The sequence below is a fragment of the Sceloporus occidentalis genome, unplaced genomic scaffold (genome assembly GCF_023333645.1).
Source record: "Sceloporus occidentalis isolate IW3139 unplaced genomic scaffold, rSceOcc1.0.p SCAF_3, whole genome shotgun sequence".
In the NCBI taxonomy this organism is placed as follows: domain Eukaryota; kingdom Metazoa; phylum Chordata; class Lepidosauria; order Squamata; family Phrynosomatidae; genus Sceloporus; species Sceloporus occidentalis.
Window position 1 is genome coordinate 99,003,303 of NW_028316983.1, and position 14,844 is coordinate 99,018,146.

Sequence of the window (14,844 nt, forward strand, 5' to 3'; positions counted from 1 at the left end):
TCGGCTTTGCTTCGCTGAACGGAGTGACGGCCTGTAGTGAAGGAGATGCGTCCCCAGCATCCTTCTACTTGCTCTCGCTTCGCTGTGCAGAGTGAAGGGCTGTAGTGAAGGGGATCTGTGAACAGTCTCCTTCTCCTCCGCCTCGCTTCGCTGCTCAGAGCGAAGGGCCGTAGTGAAGGGGACGCATGCCCAGCATCCTTCTCCTCGCCCTCGCTTCGCTACGCAGAGCGAAGGCCCGTAATTAAGGGGGCTGGGACGCGTGTCCAGCATCCTTCTCGTCGTGCTCGCTTGGCTGCGCAGAGCGAAGGCCTGTAGTGAAGGAGACGCGTGCCCAGCATCTTTCTCCTCGCCCTCGCTTCGCTACGCAAAGCGAAGGGCCGTAGTGAAGGGGACGTGTGAACAGCCTCCTTCTCCTCCGCCTCGCTTCGCAGAGCGAAGGGTCGTACTGAAGGGGACGCGTGCCCAGCATCCTTCTCCTTGGCCTCGCTTCGCTACGCAGAGCGAAGGGCCGTAATTAAGGGGGCTGGGACGCGTGTCCAGCCTCCTTCTCTTTGCCCTCACTTCGCTGCGCGGAGCGAAGGCCTCTAGTGAAGGGGACGCGTGCCCAGCATCCTTCTCCTCGCCCTTGCTTCGCTACGCAGAGCGAAGGGCCGTAGTGAAGGGGATGTGTGAACAACCTCCTTCTCCTCGGGCTCGCTTCGCTGCGCAGAGCGAAGGGTCGTAGTGAAGGGAACGCGTGCCCAGCATCCTTCTCCTTGCCCTCGCTTCGCTACGCAGAGCGAAGGGCCGTAGTGAAGGGGGCTGGGACACGTGTCCAGCATCCTTCTCCTCGCCCTCGCTTTGCTGCGCAGAGCTAAGGGACGTAGTGAAGGGGACTGGGACGCGTGCCCAGCCTCCTACTCCTTGCCTTGCCTTCGCTGTACGGAGCGAAGGGCCATAGTGACGGGGCTGGGAACCATATTCAGCCTCGTTCTCCTCATCCTTCCTTAGCTGCGCGCAGCGAAGGGCCAAAGTGAAAGGGGCTGGGACACGTGCCCAGCCTCCTTCTGCTCGGCCTCACTTCGCTGCGCAGAGCGAAGGGCCGAAGAGAAGGGGGCTGGGAAGCGTGCCCAGCCTCCTTCTCCTCGGTTTCCCTTTGCTGCACGGAGCGAAGGGCCATAGTGAAGGGGGCTGGGATGCATGCTCAGCCTCCTCCTCCTCTGCTACCCTTTGCTGCGCATAGCGAAGGGCCATAGTGAAGAGGGCTGGGACGTGTGCTCAGCCTCCTCCTCCTTGGCTTCCCTTCGCTGAGCGGAGCGAAGGGCCGTAGCGAAGGGGGTTGGGGCGTTCTCCTCTTCGTCCACTTCCCTTTGCATTGCAGAGCGAAAGGCTGAAGAGAAGGGGCTGGGACGCGCGTCCAGCCTCCTTCTCCTCTCCATCGCTTCGCTGCACGGAGAGAAGGGCCGAAGAGAAGGGTTCTGGGACGCGTGCCCAGTATCCTTCTCCTCAGCCTCCTTTTGCTGCGCGGAGCGAAGGGCCGAAGAGGAAGGGGCTGGGACACGCGCCCAGCCTCCTTCTCCTCGGCTTTCCATCGCTGCGCGGAGCGAAGGGCCATAGTGAAGGGGGCTGGGACGTGTGCCCAGCCTCCTTCTCCTTGGCTTCCCTTCACTGAGCCGAGTGAAGGGCCGTAGTGAAGGGGGTGGTACGTTCTCCTCGTCCTCTGCTTCCCTTTGCAGCGCAGAGCGAAGGGCCAAAGAGAAGGGGCTGGGACGTGCGCCCAGCCTCCTTCTCCTCGGCATACCTTCGCTGCGCGGAGCGAAGGGCCAAAGAGAAAGGGGCTGGGACGCGCACCCAGCCTCCTTCTCCTCGGCCTGCCTTTGCTGTGCGGAGCAAAGGGCCGAAGAGAAGGGCGCTGGGACGAGTGCCCAGCCTCCTTCTCCTCGGCATCCCTTCGCTGTGCAGAGCGAAGGGTTGTAGTAAAGGGGGCTGGGACGCGTGCTCTGCCTCCTTTTCCTAAGCTTCCATTCGCTGTGCACGGAGGAGGCGGCTGGGCCTGACGAAGCACCAAGGACGGGAGCAGGAGCCGCCATCTTCCTCCTCCTGCCCGCGGGGCTTTGCTAGGCTGGAGGAGACCTCCGGAGGACACCTCCAGCCTGGCAAAGCGCCGAGGACGGGAACAGGAGCCACTGGCTTCCTCCTCCTCCTGCCCACAGGGCTCTGAGCGACAACTGGAGGCCGGGAAAGGGCACACAGGAAATCCCCACTCCTGGACGGTGGAAGCCCTGCCCTCGGAGGGTGGATGCCCCGCCTCTGGCACGGGCCCCCATCCCCGGAGGGTGGAAGCTCCACCCTTGGCACGGCGACCTATAAAGGTTCGTCATCAATGGCATAGGGGGTGTAAAATTCCAGCAACACCTGTCAGACATTGTAATATATAACAAGAAGTAACAAAGATAGTAAGTATTATAATTACCATTAAGAAAACTTGCTTTATCCATTGACCATCTGGCATCCAACCTGTTAGCCAATCTAACCAGTTTGTATCTTTAGGAGAATAACCTTTATGAATATTGATAGCCAGCCACTTCACGTAGCTTATCTATGTCTTCTTCAATGTAAACTGATTCATTAACATAATGACAACCTGTGGTCTTCAACCAAAAACTTAGTCCCCCTTCTTTATTTACGAGATAGTCTAAGGCAGGGGTAGGCAACCTACGGCCCGCGGGCCACATGTGGCCTGCCGAGGCCTTGGGACCGGCCCCAGCCGGGTCCTGCCGCCGCCTGCCGCCGCGGGGTGCTGCTGGGAGGGGGGCACCTCCGCCTGGGCAGAGTGGGGATGAGGGAGGTGGCGGTGGCACGGTGCCTTCCCTGAGGCGAGGGTCCAGCCGCGGCGTTCAGCCTCCAGGAACTCCTCCTCCCCTTCTTCGTCTTCCTCGGCTGCTCCTCCCGAGAGCAAATACCTGGGCGAGGAAGACGGGATGCAGCCCGGGCAGCAGAGGCCCAGCCAAGGGGAAGGGAAAGAGCCAGCGCGGCCTCCCACTGAAGAAGAAAATGGACCCCTGCCTATGGCTAGCTTGTGTGTGTGAATGAGAGAGAGAGAGAGAGAGGCAAATTCCGGGGCCAGTCCAGTAGAGCAATGGGGGCAGCGGGGGTGGGAGGAAGAGGAGGAAGGCAGAGAAAAAACGGAGCAGAAAGAAGGAAGGGAAACCCCTGCCCTCCCCTTCCTTCCTTGTCCTCTTTCTCCTCTGGTTTTTTCTGCTTTCCTCTTCCTCCAGCCTCCTTTACCCTTCTCTCCCCAGAGTTTGCTTACAACTCTCTCCTTCTCTCTCTCCTTCTCTCTCTCCTCTCCTTCTCTCTCTCTGTCTCTCTCACACACAAAAGCTCTGGCCCCACTTTTCTTCCCCCCCCTTCCCCTCCTTTGTGTAAGAGTAGGAGAGAGGAGGCAGCCACGTGGTTGTTGTTGTTGTTGTTGTGTGCCTCCATTTCCAACTTATGGAGACCTTGAGGCAAAACTATCATGGGGCTTTCAGGCCCAAAACATAAAGCAGAAATAACCCACTTTGAGGCCGCTTTAACTGCCTTAGCTCAGTGCTAAGGAATCCTGGGAATTGTAGTTTATTGTGGCACCACGAGCTCTCTGACAGAGGCTAAATGTTTCACGAAACTACAATTCCCAGAATTCCCTAGCATTGAACCAGGGCAGTTAAAGCTGTCTTAAACTGGATTATTTCTGCTTTATGTTTTGGGCCTCAGAGGGGATTTTTTTTGCCTTTGCCATTGTCTTCTCCTGAAGCCAAGAGAGTGCGATTTTCCAAAGAGGGAACCCAGTGGGTTTCCATGGCCAAGTGGGGACTCAAACTTTCGGGGGCAGACAGAGTTGTTGTTGTTGTTGTTGTTGTGTGCCTTCAAGTCGTTTCGGACAATGGCATCTTTAAGGTGAACCTATCATGGAGGTTCCTTTGCAAAGTTTTTCAGAGTAGGTTTATCATGATTGCTCCTGAGGCTGAGAGAGTGTGGCTTGTCCAAGAGCACCAAGTGGGTTTCCATGGATGAGCAGGGCTTCAAACTCTGGTCTCCAAGCACACAACTCAAACCACTGAATTATGCTGCCTCTCTGTATCTTCTGTGCTTTTAAAATGCTTGTTGTTGTATGCCTGCAAGTCGTTTTCAATTTATATCTATATGTATATATCTGTGGGTGGGTGTGCATGTGTGTGTGTGAGAGAGTGTGTGTTATATATAAATAGATGTGTTGGTGTATATATGTATATGTGTGGGAGATATATATGTATATGGGTGTGGATGTATGCATGTGTGTTTCTGTGTATATATGTGTGGGTGGGCATGAATGTGTGAGTGTATATATGAGTGAGTAGGTGTGGATGTGTGTGTGTGTGTGTATGTATATATGGGGCAGACTCTGCACACTAAGTCTAAGGGGGAGCTGTAAAGAGTTGTTGTTGTTATGTAGTTGTGTGCCTCCACTCTCCTCCCCCTCCAGCTCTCTGTTAGTGGTGAGGAGGTTGTTGTTGCTGCTGCTGCTGCTGCTGCTATACACCTTCAGTCTATTTCCAACCCTGGCACAAAGTTTTTTGGTGAGTTTCTCCAAAGAAGGTTTGCCAGTGTCTCCCTCTGAGGCTGAGAGAATGTGATTTTCCCAAGGTCTCCCAGTGGGTTTCATGGGGTTTCCTTGGAAAGAGTTATATATAAAGAGATGTGTGGGTGTATAAATGTGTGTGAGTGTGTGTGTGGGTGTAAATAGTGGGTGGGTATATGTGTGTGTGTATTTTTGTGTGGGTGTGTTTGTATACACACACACACACACACACACATATGGGGGCAGACTCTGCCCCACTACGTCCAAGGGGGAGCTGTAAAGGGTTGTTGTTGTTACTGTAGTTGTGTGCCTTCAAGTCCTTTCTGACCTATGTGGCAACCCTATAGTGGGGTTTTCTTGGTCATTTTCTTTAGAGGAGGCTTGCCCTTGCCATCTCTTGCGGCTGAGAGAGTGTGAGCCAGTGGGTTTCCATGACCAAGCTGGGATGAGAACCCCAATCTACAAAGTTATCCAATGGCCAAACCACTATGCTGGTTCCTTTTTATCATCCTCTATTCTACATTGTAGAAATAATCCAGTGTGACACCCATTTTTAAGTCCTGTCGTTCCATTATTTGGAGTGCTGGGATTTGTAGTTTTACTTTGGCCTTCTTTGCAAAAGAGTGCTGGTGCCTCATAGAACTACTAATCTCAGGATTCTGTAGGATAGAGCCTTGGCAGTTAAAGTGGTCTCAAAACAACGCTACTTCTACAGTGTAGTTGCAGCCTACATTAGAGCCACTGAATTGATGGAATCCTACTTGTTTATTCACTATTCATTCAGCAATTGATTGAATGTTTTTTTTTCCTTAGTTGGGAATAACCAACAGGAATTTATTTATTTGTTTGTATTTTATTTATTTTATTTGGTTTATATGTGGCTTTTCTGTCCAGGAGGCTGTCCAAAAGATCCCTGATTTTGAGCAGGATTGTGGTTGTTTCTGACTTACTGTGACCTAAGAGTTTCCTTGACAAGGTTTTATAAGTAATTTTTTTTCTTTTTGCTATGGCATTCTCTGAGGCTGAGAGAGTGTGGCTTGCCTCTATTTTTGTGTGCTTTCAAGTCTTTCTCAACTTAGGGCAACCCTGATTTTCTTCACATGAGGTTTGGGTTTGCTGAAGGCTGAGAGAGTGTGACTTGTGTGTGTGGTGCCTACAAGTTGCTTCCAACTTATGGTGACCCTAAGCAGAAAATATTATGTGGTTTTCCTGGCAAATTTCATCAGGGGGATTTATTATTGCTAGTCTGAGGCTGAGAGCGTGTGCCTTGGGTTTTTACCTGGAAGTCCCACCCCCAGAAGGCAGAGGTCCTGCTCCCTAGAGGGCAGATGCCCCTCCCCAGAAGCCTTGCCCCCAGAGGGAGGAAGTCCCGCCCCTGGCACCCAGTGCCGCCCAGTGAAGAGATACCTTTGAGTTTGGGCACTCAGTTTCGAAAAGGTTCGCCATCACTGGGCTAGAATAACTCTCTATTATTTATTTATTTATTTATTTATTTATTTATTTATTTGCTTCGGCCCCCCCCAGTTGTCTGAGGGACAGCAACCCGGCCCCCGGCTCAAAAAGGTTGCCTACCCCTGGTCTAAGGCTAATTTATGTTGAGGTAACATTTCTGCAAGGTAATTTATTTCTGTTTGCAAAGCTCGTAATACATGTGCCTTAATATTAGCCAGGATCTTTAATTGGGCAAAGATTCTACGAATTTGCCTGGCATTTAAAGCTACTCCTATTTGGGGGAACATAATAACTCCAAAGTGCTGTCCTTCAGTGAGGTAAGTGTTAGCTGCGTCATATCCATATTTTTCATCATAACCTCTCTTAATTCTCGACCACCCCATTTGGCGGTCCCATGCTGAAGGAGGCTGATCTATCATATGAAAGGTGATTCCTCCTGCAGAAAGTGATCTGATGGTACATGAACCATTCCATGTAGGAGGTAACCACTTTCCTGCCCATTGACCACATATCCAGTATAATCCCTGGGCCAAGTCTCTCAAAAACATTCCTAAGTGACTAACGGCAGTAAGCTGTGAAGCTATGAGGGCATTTCCTCCTATAGGATCACAAAAACGAACATTGGCTTACCTTGTGAGATGTTTGTTTTCAGTGATGAGGGCGGAGACATCCTTGATGAGGGTTGGTTCTCCCTTTTGCTCCTATCAGGCAGGATCTTGACTTTGGGCATCAGCACAGGGAGACACGCCCCCACTCAGTTGCCCAGTCACTGGAAAGCCAAGCAAAGTATAGGTAAATCTAGAAGACTAAAAGTCCCTGTATTCTTAAATATCTAAAATTTGTGATAAACATGAAAACTCAACAACCTATTACTAGAAAAAACTTAGTTGAACTAACAGCCTGTCCCCCCTGGCACCAGGGAGAATATTTCCTCAGTTTCGGGAGGGCAGGATGTCTCCGCCCTCATCGCTAAAAACAAACATCTCACAAGGTAAGCCAATGTTCGTTTTTCCAGCGTTGAGGGCAGAGCCATCCTTAATGGGGGATATACCAAAGCTCTCCAATGGGCGGGGAACTGAGGTAATCAGGAATCTATAAAATGGACTGAAGTATCTGCCTCCCAAACGACGCCCCAGCCGATTGGAAGGCATCGATTCGGTAATGACGAATAAATGTGGAAGGGGACGACCATATGGCTGCCCTACAAATATCTGCTAAGGGAGCATTAGTGGCATGGGCAGCAGAGATCGCGGCACTGCAAGTGGAGTGTATGGCGACATTTCCCTGGAGTGTGGCCCCGGAGATTGAATAACATGTAGCTATGCAGGAGCGAATCCATCTAGATAGAGTGGAAGATGAGACCTTTTTTCCCATGTAGTTTGAACTGAAAGACACAAACAGGCGATCTGATTTGCGAGTTTTGCAGGTACGCTTGATATACGTGAGGAGAGCCCGTCTAACGTCTAGTGTATGCCATGTCTTTTCGAGTTCCTTTTTGGAATCTGGAACAAAAGAAGGCAAGATAATCTCTTGAGATCTATGGAATGTGGAATTGACCTTGGTCATAAAAGTTGGGTCCAGTCGAAGTAAAACAGAATCTTTTCTGAATATGCAAAGTTCACTTCTACTTGACAGTGCTCCCAATTCTGATACTCTATGTGCCGAAGTGATAGCTGTAAGGAAAAGAGTTTTCCAAGTCAAGAACTTTAGATCTGTTTTGTCTAAGGGTTCAAAGGGAGGTTTAGTCAGTGCCTGAAGGACAATGTGTAAATCCCAGTTAGGGTATCTGTGGACCGTAGGTGGCTTGATGAGAGAGGCTGCTCTCAGGAACCTTTTAACATAGCGATGGTTCAATAGTTTGAAGGCCAATTTTGATGGGAGAGCTGACGTAATGGCAGAAATCTGTCTTTTCAAGGTATTAGGCCTGAGACCTTTGTCAAAACCATCTTGGAGGTATAGCAACCCCAGTGTTTATAGATACCGAAGAGGAGGATGTCTGATTAGATCTACACCAATTATAGAAAGATCTATAAGAGTATTCGTAAATTCTCTGAGTAGATGGTCTCCTCGATTGGATAATAGTATCTGCGACTCGAGAAAGCAGTCCGTCTTTAATTAATAAGTACCTCTCAATTTCCATGTGTGAAGGTTTAGCCATTCTGGGTCTGGATAAGAGACTTGACCCTGGGTCAACAGGTCTCTGTGGATCAGAAGGCGTAGAGAGTCTAGAGCCATTTGGGATATCTCAGAAAACAATGCCCTCCTTGGCCAGTGTGGAGCTATCAGAATGATTGTTGATCTTTCACTTCTTAGCTTTTGGAGGCACCGTGAAATCATTGCTATTGGTGGGAACGCATACAGAAGGCCCGGGGCCAAGGTAGGGCATCCATTTGTTCTGTGCCCTGAGTCAGAAAATGTGAGAAGAACCGAGGGACCTGGTTGTTCACTGGGGATGCAAACAGGTCGACCAGAGGCATGTCGAACCTCCGTGTTATCAGGAGGAAGGTCTCTGGATGGAGGTGCCATTCTGCTTGATCTATGTCTGATCTGCTCAGCCAGTCAGCTCTTGTGTTTAGTTCTCCCTTTATGTGTTCTGCTTTGAGGGAGACGAGGTTGGTTTCCGCCCAATGAAGCAGTAACGATGCTTCTTGCATCAAGGTTGTTGATCTGGTCCCTCCTTCTCTGTTTATGTGTGCCTTTGTTGTTATGTTGTCAGTGCGTATTAGGACCGCTTTGTTCTTTATGTGTTGAGAGAACGCTAGAAGTGCTAGTCTTACGGCCCTTAGTTCGAGCCAATTTATGCTGTGGGCTCTTTCCTTTGGGTTCCAACGTCCCTGTGCATATAGGTCGTGTAGAGTGGCCCCCAGCCCCTCAAGCTGGCGTCGGTTGTTATTAAGATTGGGGGGGTTGGTTGAATTGGACGCCCCAGTAGGATGGAGCGGGTGTTCCACCATCATAGGGACAGTTTGACCTTGTGAGGGAGTGGAACTTGCTTGTTTATCTTGTGCGTGATTGATTTTTGATGAGGTAATATCAGCCACTGTAGAGGGTGGGAATGAAATTGGGCCCAGGGAACACATTGGGAGGCTGCTATCATGAGCCCCTGTAGCCTTGCGAGAAGGAGGAAGTTTGCTGATGGAGTCTCGGTTATCAATGCAATCGTGTCTTGAATCATTTTGATCCTTTCTGGTGGAAGAGATATCAGACTTTTTCCGGTATCTATAATCACTCCCAAATGATGTACGCGTTGGGTAGGGCAAAGGTGGCTCTTCCCAAGATTTACCAGAAAACCATGGTGATGTAGTGATGAGAGAATGACATTGACATCTTTTGTGGCCTGTGATGGAGAAGGGGAGGTGATCAGGAGGTCGTCCAAGTAGGGGAAGACACGGATCCCTTGAAGTCTCCAATGGGCCACCAGAGCTATCATGATTTTGGTAAATACTCTTGGAGCCGATGATAGGCCGAAGGAAAGGGCCCTGTATTGGAGGTGAGTTTTGTGGTAGCAGAAGCGTAGAAACTTTCAGTGGTCCCTGTGAACCGGAATATGTAAATAAGCTTCGGTCAAATCCACAGAAGCCAAGTAGTCGCCTTGATGGAGAGATTCTAGAATAGTCTTGAGCGTTTCCATCCGGAAGCGATGTTTGGGGACATGTCTGTTGACTCTTTTCAGGTCGAGGACTGATCTCCATGATTTGTCTCTTTATGGGACTAGAAAAATGATGAAATAGGACCCTTTCATGATTTGAGGAGGGGGAACGGGTTCGACTGCCCCAATCTGTAATAGATGGTTGATCGCTTCTAACATTAACTGGTGTTTGTGTGGCCTTTGGGATTTGGGGGAAATAATGAAATGATCCCTTGGAGTTTGAATAAAGTCTATCTGATATTGCGAGGACAGGGTAGACAGTACCGATTTGTCTGAGGTAGTTGAGGACCAAGTCTGAATAAAGTGTTGTAGACGGCCCCCCACTCTGGCGCTGGGATAGTCAGGTTGAGGTATTTCGCTGTTCCCCAGCATTGTTGTTATTGGATTGGCTGGTGTTGTTTTTGGAAAAGGAACTATTGTTGTAGTGTTGTCGTGAGGACTTTCTGTCAGTCCACTGTCGTCCGCCACTTCTGGTTCCTCTCTCCCGAGGTGAGTTGTATGTAGACTGGGGGGAACGAAAGGACTGTTGACCTTGACGGGAGGGCCTTCTATCATCTTGGCGAGTGGTAGATGGAAGAGCCTTTTTCTTATCTTTAGTCTCAATAAGTACTGGGTCTAGGGCTTCACCGAACAGTTTGGTTCCACTGAAGGGAGCCAGTGTTAGGTTTTATTTAGAGTATCTACTTGCCAGTTTTTAAGTCAAAGGTATCTTCTGACTGGTATTGAGGCCGCCTGAGCACGTGAGCTGAATTGAATGATGTCAAGGGAGGAATCGGCAGCGAATGCTAGAACCTTAAGTAATTTGTTGATTCCTTGACGGAGTCTAGTGTTGCCCTTGGGGACTTCTAGCATGAGGTCTTTAGCCCATAGATGTGCTGCCCTGATTAGGATGGAGGTAGATGATGCAGCCCTGATTGCAGTGGAAGAGGCCTCAAAGCACCTCTTAAGGGCAGAGTCGGCCCTTTTGTCTTCAGGCAGTTTGAGTAATTCTTCCCCATCTCTAGCGTACACGGCTGATGTAACAAGAGAGGAAACCGGAGCATCCACTAAGGGGATCTATAGTTTGGTCATTACATTCTGAGGTAGGGAATAAAACTTTTTTACAGAGCTAGGATTGGGTCTGACTGTGGCAGGTTTGGACCATTCATCTTTGATTACTCTCATGAAATCAGATGGAAAAGGAACCTCATCGGAGGATGGTGAGAGTTTTGGAAAGGATTCACCTTTGCCTTTAGGTAGATCGGTGTCATCTTGTTGGGTAGGCTGTGGTTTAGCCTCCAGTTCAAGGGCTCTGATTGCCTTCTTCAATAAGATAGGGAAGTCATTGGCAGGTAAAAGTCTAGCCGAAGAGGAAGTCCCAGTTAGGTCTTCGTCTTCATCCTCATCAGACCACTCTCCTTCCTCTGATTCAGACAGAACTGGATTGTGTTCTGGAAAGGTTCTCATCTTCAGATGATCTAGTTGGCTGAGGTTTGAATTTTTTGGCCTGTTTTGCCACTAGATGGTGCCCTTCTCTTAAGTTTGGAGCCCAGGGAATAAGGAGGAGCCGAAATGGTCTTTTTCCCTCCCTTTCCCCCTCCTTTTTTGTGTTTGCGCGCCAGGGAACTTTTGGGCATGAATTTGTCCCTCTCTGATTGGGGGATGGGATCCCTGGAGGAGCGGGAAGCAGGAGGGGAGAGGGAAGACTCTCTGGCCCTATGGGAAAGGTAGCTATGTCTATCTGACCCAGACTCTTGGGCTGAAGGGGCAGCCAAGGCTTGAGCCACTGGGTAGAGGGAGGCTTGGGAGGCAGTGGAGGAAAACGCCGCCTGCATGGCAATTAAGGAAACCAGGGCAGAAAGCTCTGGTGGGAGCGTTTGGGGAGGAAGGGGGCCGCTCGTTGCGGTGCTACTCACGCTCCTGGGTTTGTCCTTCATGGCAGCCGCTCCCTCCTGATTTCGAGACAGGTTGCAGCGGCTGGGAGCGGTAGAGCGCAGAGACAAGGGATATCCCTCCTCCGGCTGCGCCAAGCGGCCTTCGTGCCGCAGCTCAGAGTCTTGGGCTGAGCCCTGTCGTTCGGTAGAGGCCCTCTGAGCATGTCCAGACTCGCCGGACATCTTGGGGCTATCTAGGTCCTCCATTGGTTCTAGTCTGCCCCACAGAGAGAAGAGAGAGAGAGAAAGGATTTTTTTTTAAGTAAAGGAAGAGAAAGCTTGAAAAGCAGCCTGACGGAGCGAAGGCAGGAACTAGACTGGGCAACTGAGTGGGGGCGTGTCTCCCTGTGCTGATGCCCAAAGTCAAGATCCTGCCTGATTGGAGCAAAAGGGAGAACCAACCCTCATTAAGGATGGCTCCGCCCTCAATGCTGGAAAAAAATCCTATTACATTTCTTACAAGACCTCTAAATGAGACATTATAACATGACAAAGAAGTGTGGTTATTTAATTGGGACTGATTAGTTATATGATCACATGGGAGACCCGTTTCAGAGAGGATGATAATTTCTTCACACTTGAGATAGGCTCCCACTGGGAAGCAGGTGGTGTTGGGAGGGATGATCTGAAGCAGCCCAATATCCTGTGAGGTTGGTGTTTATCCACCTCAGGCATATTGGAGCACTTGACCAAGCTGTTTCACATGCAAGGATTAATTGATCCGCATCCTTAGCATATTTTTCCTGAGCTAGCTTATTAACATCCCCTCCAAAGATGGCATTTACATAAGTCTGATTCCACCCAGTCTTGTTAAGCGTGCTCACAGCCACAATTGGCCATCCCTGTTGATTGGATGAGAGGCTGTGGGAACATGCCCGACAACTAGTGACATTTATCGCTTGAATAAGTCTTTGTATAAGACTGTGGATTTCATTTGATTCCCATCCTCCGTTTGTGATTGTGAGGACTCTCATAACACGACAGAGCTGCCAAATGATCATCTGGTTCCATTTTATGCTATCACACAACAGGTATAATTAAATTCAGTTCTTTTTAAATACAGTCTTAAAGAGTCTTCCATGTCATCCTTGATAGGTTGAACAGTCCACTTTTGAGGCTCAAGAACTTTCTTTACTCTTGAATAGTGAAGCCAGGATTTTATTCCTTCCACTTCTGTTGTAATGTCCGGTGTAGGTAGGACCAAAGATAGCTTTGTCCAGGCATGTTTACACTTTTATAACAACCCAGTCACCTGGCTGAGTGTCATGCACTGTACCATTTGACTAGAAGACCATACCTGGGAGAAGACAGAGCAGGGGGCCAATAGAGAGAAAAGGGGACAGGGAAGATATATAGTTCCAAACAATCATTTCCCTATCTCTATCTCCCCCCTGAGGTTTCCTGGGTGGGTACCCAAGGGCCATGATCTTCCAGAGGAACTCTCTCAGGGAAGGATAAGTTCAGCATTTCTCTGAGTGGTGGTCAATGCCAGTGAAAGGGCTTGTATCCATTTTAGTCCAGTCTATATCATGTATGATGTAGTTTGTGCAGGCATTGGGGCAGGAACAAAGTAGCACAATGTTTTGATGATGTAGTCCATGAGTCAATGGTACCATTGTTCAGGCAATTTCTCTCTTTTGCCTCCCTCTGTCCCTGAGTCACAAGGGGCCCTTTGTTCCTTGAGTTGCACCTTCTGCGGGTTATCTTGCTCACTATCTTGTAGACACTCAATCTTTGTTGCTGGGAATGTCTGTTGTGGTGTGTCCTCATTTATGTTAATCACAACAGTACCTTTGCAGTCAACATCTGTCATGTTTCAGCATGTTGATCACTTGGAGGACAGCGCTGTGTAGGGTGTTGTGAAAATCTAGCTTCATGCAAATTGCTATGACCAGTCTATGAGGCTATCTCAGCTGCTTCTCCAATGGGCCTGGCAAAGATTTCCATGATTCCTTTTGTTCAGTAGAATATAATGCCAGCAGCCTCACCAAAAAACAATTCCATATTGAGAGAGAGACCCTGGTGCAAGGTTCTTAGGAAGCTGTCTTCTCCACTCCTCTTGCCTATTGTCCAGGAACAGCCTATCCAAAGATCCGACCACTCATCCTGCTCCAAACAATGTACCTGCATCATGATCCATGGCCAATGCATGAATGATTTGACTGGCAGTTGTGTTGACGGATCCCTATTCAAACACAGGATTTGACTAAAACATTGTTATGTTGCCTCACTTGTTCAGGTAACCTCTGGCTTTACTGCCTGGACTGCCAGCCTATAGAAGTCACCTGGCAGTCAACTTCCATGGGTGCTTGTACTGATGCACATCCTGCTGGGGACCACAGGTATATTCTATTATGTCCTGTACAAATGGGTGTTGACTTCACAGATCATGAAATGGTACTGCACACCCAAAGCAGGACATTTCCTGCCTGGGGAGAACTTGCACAACTGGTTGGAGACTTTATGTATTGTAGAAAAATTCATATTGTCCAAATTAAGAGGGAGATACAAGGCCCTGAAGCTCAGCCTAAGTACATAATCTTTGTGGGGAGGGAATCCTTCTCTATTCCTCTGAAAATAGAACTTTTAAAACAATGCTGGGTACCAAATCTCTGGTTTTGTAATTCAGATAGCTGGAAGCTTGATGATAAAACTCATGATGTACTGAATTCTCCACTGGAACAAACTTGTAATAAACATCAAACTTTGATGTGTCGTTGAGGTTTTATTTCAATTCAGGGAAGATTTAAGAATTGGCTTCCTTGGCTCTTGAAATGATCTGATGCAATGATGGCGTGGTAATTCTCCAGTCTCACATTTATAGCTTGCAGAAGCCAGTTAAATCCAATAATGAGCAGTTCTTTTACAATTGCAGGGGTGGGCAATTTCTGAAGGGCTCCTATTCATTCTGAGACCAGTCCCAAAGATCCTGTGCCAAGGTTTGTCTAAACTCTAAAGTGAACAAGTGAATTCTTGAAAACCTGAGGGAGGTATGCCTATATCGCCCTCTGGTGGCCACCACATGCAGGAAAAAGGCATTTATGAAATCCAGTACAGTGAACTGGCTGATCCCACTGAGGAGAGTATGCAGATCAGGAACCAACTGCGGAAGGTCCAAAGTGGCCAATCTGACCACTCAGAAATCATGCACCACACACACTTCCCTTGAGGCCTTCTGAACTGCCATGATGAGTGTGTTCAGGGACTGTATGCAATGGAACTAGGCACAATTATTTCTTCCTGTAGTGAGT